The sequence below is a fragment of the Leptonychotes weddellii genome, chromosome X (genome assembly GCF_054177405.1).
Source record: "Leptonychotes weddellii isolate Sample4059 chromosome X, ASM5417740v2, whole genome shotgun sequence".
In the NCBI taxonomy this organism is placed as follows: domain Eukaryota; kingdom Metazoa; phylum Chordata; class Mammalia; order Carnivora; family Phocidae; genus Leptonychotes; species Leptonychotes weddellii.
The window spans coordinates 67,924,558-67,932,664 of NC_138385.1; the positions used below are offsets into that span (position 1 = coordinate 67,924,558).

General features: G+C 41.5%; 1 pseudogene; it reads left to right on the forward strand.

Annotated features, from left to right (window-relative positions):
• Nucleotides 1–6,716: 6,716 nt before the first annotated feature.
• On the forward strand, nt 6,717–7,520 carry LOC102741745 (GTP:AMP phosphotransferase AK3, mitochondrial pseudogene; annotated as a pseudogene).
• The last annotated feature ends 587 nt before the right edge of the window (nt 7,521–8,107 follow it).

Genomic DNA, 8,107 nt, shown 5'->3' on the forward strand with positions numbered 1-8,107 from the left:
CATTGAATAGGCTGAGACATAGAAAAGACTGAAACCTCACCACAGGTTTTCTAATAACATTACATGGATGACATTATTCTTGGCTGGAAGGGCTAAAGACAGCATACAGACTGCCTTAGTTAAATAGTACAATATGTGAGTAACCAGGGCTGAAGGATTAACTCTGACAAGAATCAGTGGCCAGCAATGCAACTAATACTCTTGGTAACCATGAGGGCTGATGCCCAGGGAACAATCCCTAAACTTATTATAGAAAAACTGATTACCTTAAAAACTCCAGTAAACAAAAGGGGATGTCTGATAGACTTGTTCAATATTTGAAGTTCATCATACCTCATATGAGGAAAAAGTAACCATCTTTGAATGTGGCCCTAACCAGCAACAGGCCTTAGAAACTATCTAGCAAGCTGTATAGACTTCCACTTGGGCCACTCAGCTCTAAGGAGCCCTTTCAGATACAAGTGTCAGTAATTGACAATTATGCAGACTGGAGCTTGTGACAGAGAGATCTGATCACTAGGCAATGGTGCTCCCCGGGGTTTTGGACAGCCTCCCACCAGGCAGCGGGTGACCACATGGTGTACCTCATTTGAGAGACTATTAGTGGCTTGTTATCGGGTGTTGGTGGACTCTGAAAGACTGACAAAGCAACAGCAAATCAGAACACCAACAAAATAGATATTGTACAAAAGCATCCATTATTAACTGGAAGTGGTATATTCAGGGGAAAAGGTAAGATAGGCATTATGGCATGTCACAGTACATAAAACAGTGTCTGGTCACCCTCCAGATGAGGTGGTCTCAGATATGGGGTCTGTGCCAGCACCTTGGGCTTCTTGGGGGCTTTAGTACACTTGAGGTTCCTGAGGATACCTGGGCCTGATTCACAGATAGATCAGCTGAATTCAAAGCCAGTGAGGTGTACTGGGTCCCTGCTTCTGTGCAACCCCAAAGAAAACTGTACTACAGCAGTGCATGAAAAAAGGAACTTTGTTCAAAAGGATATTTCCATGGTGTTTGCCCTGGAAAACACTTCCCAGAATGCACCCTGTTACATGATCACTGACTTATGGGCAAAAGCCAAAAGGCTGACAGTGTGGTGCCTGGCAGGAGGATGACTAGATAATTCTCAGCCTCTGTAGAGACATTAAATGGCAGCAAATCACACAAGACTCACAACCCCTGTTGGTGACCTACACACATGCGCACAGATGTATATCAACTTGACTATTTGGCCTATGTGGAAGACAGATGGGTCTTGGAGAATGACAGTGGATCATCATAAGTTTAACCAGGTAGTGCCTCCAGTTGCAGCTCAGTTCTTTTGGAGTATAGCACATCTCTTCATGGGTCATGCTTTGTACCTCACCTTTAGGGGTCTGCTGAGACTTGAATCTAATTACAGGTATAGAAGCAAACGGGTGGTGGGAGTGAGTCTTGGGCAGAATCAGCATTGTCTTGCATGGCAGCTGCCTGGGTGAAGACATTACAGTTTCCTCAAGTAATGCAGGGCTCATCTCAGATGGGGGTGGAAGAGCTGCTAACTCTGGGAGTGGAAAAGCTGCTACCACTGGGGTTGGGGAGGGCATTTTCACTGGCAAAGCAGACTCATCAGAATTTAGAGCTTCATGTCCTGAACTTCATCAGGATCTTACCATATGTTCCCATTCCAACTTATAATATCCCATTCTTTCCTAATCAATGACCTTACTTTAACAGTAGACACCCTGTGAGACTGGGAATTCGACTTGTGTTGTAATTCAGCTAATTGCTGTATGAAATTCTGTTTGATTTTCAACAATCTCAGCCCTGCTGCTGCAGGAGATAAGGGTCTCCTTCAGGGCACACATAGAAGCTCTTAGAAAATTTATGTGGTGCTTGAGCTGGGAATTCAAATCCCTGAGCCAATCCTTTTTGCTTCACTACTTTGTCTAGTGACATTAGGAACAACCTCCTAATAAGCCAATCTCATTATATTCACCAATTTTCCAAAAAATATTCAAAACTATCATATATGCAGTCACCCAGCTCCTTGCTTCTTATAAGTGGCTTATTAGGAGTATACAATACAGATATCTTGTTTATCTGTATTGCCAGATCCTGCCATGTTCTATCACTGCTCTCTTTACTACTGGAAATAGTCATTAGCATCTTTAAATCTAATAAGTATGGAGAGTCCATTCCAGAAACTCTGAAACAGTTCAGAAAACTCATTCTTAACATCTATTCCTCTAGAAGCACTGTCAGTATCAAAATCTGTATTAATCAGCGTTCCCCAGAAAAACAAAGCCAATTGGATATTAATTAACTTATTCATTTATTTATCATGAAGAATTGGCTCAAGTGATTATGGAGGCTAAGAAGTCCCAGGACCTCACACTGTAAGCAGGAGACCCAGGAAAGCTCTGAAGGCCTGACAACCAGGGGGAGCTGATGGTATAAGTCTGTCTCAGGGCAGAAGACTGGTGTCCCAGCTTAAACAGTAAGGCAGAGAGATGACAAATTCTTCCCCCATCTGCTTTTTTGTTCTATTCAGGCCCTCAACAGATTGGATGATGACCACCCACATTGGGAATGGCAATCTGCTTTATTCAGTCTACCAATTCTAGTCTACTAGCTAGTCTACCAACTCAGTCTACTCAATTTTACCAAAAATGGTAAAATTCAATTGTTAATCTTATTCAGAAATACCATCATACACATACCCAGAAATAGGGGCGCCTGGGTGGCTCAGTCTGTTAAGCATCTGCCTTCAGCTCAGGTCATGATCCCAGGGTCTCGGGATAGAGCCCCACATCAGGCTCTCTGCTCAGCGGGGAGCCTGCTTCTCTCTCTCCCTCTCCCTCTGCCTGCCTCTCTGCCTATTTTGCTTGCTCTCTCTCTCTCTCTCTGTCAAATAAATAAATAAAATCTTAAAAAAAAACATACCCAGAAATAATATTTAGTCAAATATCTGAACACCCTGTGATCCAGTCTAGTTGACACATAAAAGCAACCATCATACTGATCAAATCTGCAGTATCCAGAAAAGGACACCTGGATACAGCATCCATCTGAATATAACATTGCACAGGTATGGTAATTCATCTACAATCCAGGGCTGAACCCCAAAAGCAAGATCTACTGATTCTAGGGCTGAACTCCAAAAGCAAGACTTAGTACACGAGGCTAAGAAGCCTGGCAAATGTGCCCAAACTGCTAGCTACACAATCAAGTGGCAAAGGGAGCTTTGGGGCACATATCCTGAGGTACTAGATCTGGCCAATCCTGGCAAACAGACTATAATATCCCCCCTATTTTCCTCTTGAGAGTACCACTGGGCATTGGCTTCATAGACACCTTTTCAGGATATGGTATTGCCATCCCTGTCCACTTAGCAAATGGAGACCATACTATTCAGTGCCTCTTAGGTGAACTATGTAGCATATTTTGATTCTCTAAACATGTGATTAGACATTGATACTGTCTTTATAGCAAAAAATAACAAATAGTGGGAAGTTATATAGGCATTCTATGGACATTTTATGCCCCATATCATCCCCAGGCAGTAGATGGATTAAAGTAAACTATCAAAGGAGAAAATGAAAAAGATAATTGGATAATAAAGGCTCAGCTCCCAGTGGAATACATACTTATGATAGGCAGTTTGGGCTTTAAAATGGTAATTCCACAGAAGGTTGCCTTCCATTCAAATAAAATGCCTAATTATGAGGTTGGAGGTGGGGTGCGGGAGGAAGCCCAGACGGGCTGTAAGAAAATCCAAACCATATAATTCACTCTTCTCACTCTATCATTTGTTACTTCCATACCTGCTCCTGGGATATCAGGCTACTAGAACTTGCAAGAAACAAGATTGTGGGGATGGGAAACTCTAATCTGATGCTTCTTTAGTTGTCTGGCTATGCTTGATGGATTTGGGCAATTGTGGATATTGATAATAATAATCATTAATGTGAGGTAATAACCCCTAAGGTGGTCTGGGCATGGCCCACATGTCAGGGGTTGCAAGATCATCTCAAATGGTACAAGAAATACAAAGAAGAAATTTCTGAACCACACAGGTACAAAATCAAGGATATGGTTTGAGTAACACATTGGGAGGATTGGAAAAAACGGTGAAGTGATTGCTGCAGGAACCAGTCATACCAATCAAGTGGGTATGGAAAGAGAATAACAACCCTGGCTGGTGGAGAGAGAAAATCTTTGACCTTGGGTGGTCAAGGGTGGAGAAAGAGACTATTAATTTCTGTTTCCTTCTCTCAGTTCTTATCCATCGTACATCTGGTCAATTTAACACCAAGTGACACCATCACCCATAACTTAATTGCTGACCAAAACAAATCTTAGTTTAAAAACTCTCAGAAACCTCCTAATATCTGCTGACTCCAGAAAGAACAGCCTTGAAACAAAGAATAAGTTTAACATTCTAGACACTGATATGATTCTCTTTAGCCTTATGTTGTTATTGCTGGACTCTTTTCTATGCTTTTACGTATTGAACTGGCTTGACTGCAACTGGCTAAGGTCTCTTCTCCAGATGGTTCCAATCATCCTACTAGGAGTTATAGTTGTCAATCTTATCCAGTGTTGCTTAAGTCAAACAGAACAAATTTGATACAATCCTCTATCAGTACAGTTGATTGACTTATTTGGGTGGTGCAATAAAGAATCTGACTCTATTTTTGTATTTTTGTGGACTACTGAAAGCTTTTATGCCATGCCTCTCCCTCTTGTTCATCTATCCACATTTGGGCAAGCTGATAAAGTGCACCCTTCATTAGTGCTGATGGGAGTTTTAAATAATGCAAGACCCTACTTATGCATAGGGACACTCACCATGGTGCCCCCCCAAACACAATAGAAACTCCAAGCCAGTTTCCTTTTCTTGCTCTCTCAAGATATTTTCAGACCCGTTTGGGAAGTCCACTCTGCTCTCCCTCAAAATCCTCATTATGTGAATGTTAAAACTTTGAATATGCTCTTGGTGTGTAGGTGGCATTATCTGAACCTAATTTGGGGTGAGGGGCCCATCCTGTGTCTTCAGAGTGGACACAACTATTGGCAATGTGAGCAGTATAGCCTAGGTGATGACCACTACTACTGGGGGTCTTTTTTTTCTTGCCTTGGCTTGATAAGTGGCTCTGCTGTCTGATAGAAAGTATGTAATTTGAGCTGTTACCTACTGGCTGGCTTGCCTTTTGAGAGTCCTCCTTTGTATTGCATTTGCTAAGTTCTACCAAGTTTCTGTTATAGATTTGACCAGCCTAAGTTGGAAGTTTTGATAAATAATGAGCATTTGTGGACTGGAGTATAGGGTTGATGTCCTCTTTAAAGTAGCCCTGGGACATTTGTCATGGCCCAGACCCATCTATGTGTCTTAGAATGAATGATGTGTTTCAAAAATTAGAATAAACTATTACTGACACTAGGCTCAGGGGAATAACTTTTACCCTGTGACCAATTAATTGGCACCAATTAATCTCAACCAGGCATTGGTCCCCCATTCTATAGAGCACTCATGGGAAAGGCTATACCCTGTGAAATATATGCAATATGTGAACTGGTCAGGTGGTCACTTGTGTGGAGGAAGAATAATCACTATTTGGAGAGTAGTTGCTATTTGAAGATTTGAATTTTTGAGGTCCACAACCCTAAAGGCAGATGGCTCACTAGGACTCCACAAAATATTTTAGTTTCTGGTGCTGCCTATGCCTGTCACCAAAAAAGATCCCAATCCTGAGAATAATTATGGAAAAATGCCAATGATACTCCTGTAGCATACCAAGAGATTAATTCAAAACCAACTTAAGCTCAGGGTTCTTAAACTCTAAAAAACAAATATTGCAATGTGGGAGGTCCCTAATCCTCATGATACCAATTTGAGGCTCTCTGGAAAAAGAAATTTATAAATAAATAGGGTAGGGATAATGCCTCCAAGTATATGGAAAGAGAGAAAAAGAGAGGGAGGGAGAGAGAGAAAGAGAGAGATGAGGATTAAGGAGTGTACTCGTTGTGATGAACACTGGCTGATGTATGGAAGTGTTGAATCACTATATTGTACACCTGAAACTAATAATACACCTGTATGTTAACTATACTGGAATTAAAATAAAAACTTAAAAAGGAGAAAAGAGGAGAGGAAGAAGGAAAAGGAGACAAAGAAGGAGGAGGAGAAAAAGGAGAAGAAAAAGAAGAAGAAAAGTGGGTATAGGGAGAAGAAAAAAATGAAACAGAGGTCCAGAATCTGACCCAACTGGAAGTCCAACCATTCCTAAATGAATTCATACAAGAAAAAGATAAAGGGTCACTAATTGCCATTTGTGCTTCTACAGCATAGGTACTGAATTAATTTTAACAACTGCTGAAATGCAAAATTGGCAAAATTTCATGGTCTTAAATCAATTCTGGGGATCAAATTGTAGTTATATCTCTGATCTCATTAAATTTACACATGGCGTGATAGATAATTTTATGTTTCCAATTAGAGGGTGTTTTTTTGTTTTTTGTTTTTTTTTTAAAGATTTTATTTATTTATTTGACAGAGAGAGAATGAGAGACAGAGAGCATGAGAGGGAAGAGGGTCAGAGGGAGAAGCAGACTCCCTGCTGAGCAGGGAGCCCGATGCGGGACTCGATCCCGGGACTCCAGGATCATGACCTGAGCCGAAGGCAGTCGCTTAACCAACTGAGCCACCCAGGCGCCCCTAGAGGGTGTTTTTGAATGAAATTAACGTTCTGCAGCCGGCCTTCCGGGGCTGAGCCGTGGAGCAGAAAGAGCGCACAGCCAGGCCGGAGCCCCCTGTAGGCTCTGGCTGGGCCTCTCCTTTGGGCCATGGGGTCCTTGGTGAGGTTGCTGAGCGCAGTGATCATGGGGGTACGATGTTGTCCTGTATCAGCAACCACTTTGCACTGAAGCACCTCTCCAGCAGGGCCTGCTCCAAGACAACATGCTTTGAGGCACAGAAACTGGTGTGTTAGCCAAGATTTTCACTGACCAAGGGAAGCTCATCCCAGATGATGTCATGACTCAACTGGCCCTTCGTGAGCTGAAAAACCTTACCCACTATAGCTGGCTATTAGATGGTTTTCCAAGGACACTTCCACAGGCAAAGCCCTGGATGGAGCCTATCAAATAGACACAGTAATTAATCTGAAAGTGCCTTTTGAAGTTATTAAGCAACGTCTTACTGCTTGCTGGGTTCATCTAGCCAGTGGCCAAGTCGACAACATGGAATTCAACCCTCCCAAAACTGTGGGCATCGATGGCCTGACTGGAGAGCCTCTCATTCAGTGTGAGGATGATAAGCTGGAGACAGTTGTCAAGAGACTGAAGGCTTATGAAATCCAAACAGGGTCAGTCCTGGAATATTACCAGAAAAATGTAGTGTTGGGATGTTGGAACCATTCTCCTGAACAGAAACTGACAAGATCTGACCCTATGTCTATGCTTTCCTATGAACAAAAGTTCCACAAATAAACCAGAAAGCATCAGTTACTCTGAGGAAAAATGCATATAACTAGTAAGATAAGCAGAGGCTCCTCATCTCTGCATTTAGAAGTTCCTTGTCCTGAGAATTGCATGTATGAATTCTTTGAAGATTATTAGTTTCACTTCTACTGATTTTATTCTGGAAATTAAGGATGTGCCAAATAAGTCAGATACTAAGATTCATCTTTTCATCTAGTGTGTTTTATCCAGTTATCTTCTATATGTGTGCAAATCAAAAACATCAGGTATGTCGTAACTTTTGAAAAATCTTCCAAAGCCTAATTAAAAGAGCAGTTGGTTGTAATATAACTTTTGTTTGGAAGAGTAAATGGTTGATAAAAATGTTCTTATTTTTCTGGAAAAGTTAAAAAACTTCCATGCCATTTGGGAAAGTATCTCACCAGAGAAATTTGCCTATCCTGATGCCAAAAAACTGGCATCATTAGCGCTGTGGTACATGGTTTTGTGAGACACCATGTCTATCAAATTTAAGAAAAAAAGCAAGGGATATGCGGATTAGTTTCAGGATGCAAATTCACTGCTGCTTTTACACTAAGAAACTTACAAGCTTAGCCATATATGCTATATTTATTTTGTTATTAAACATACCTTCAGTTTA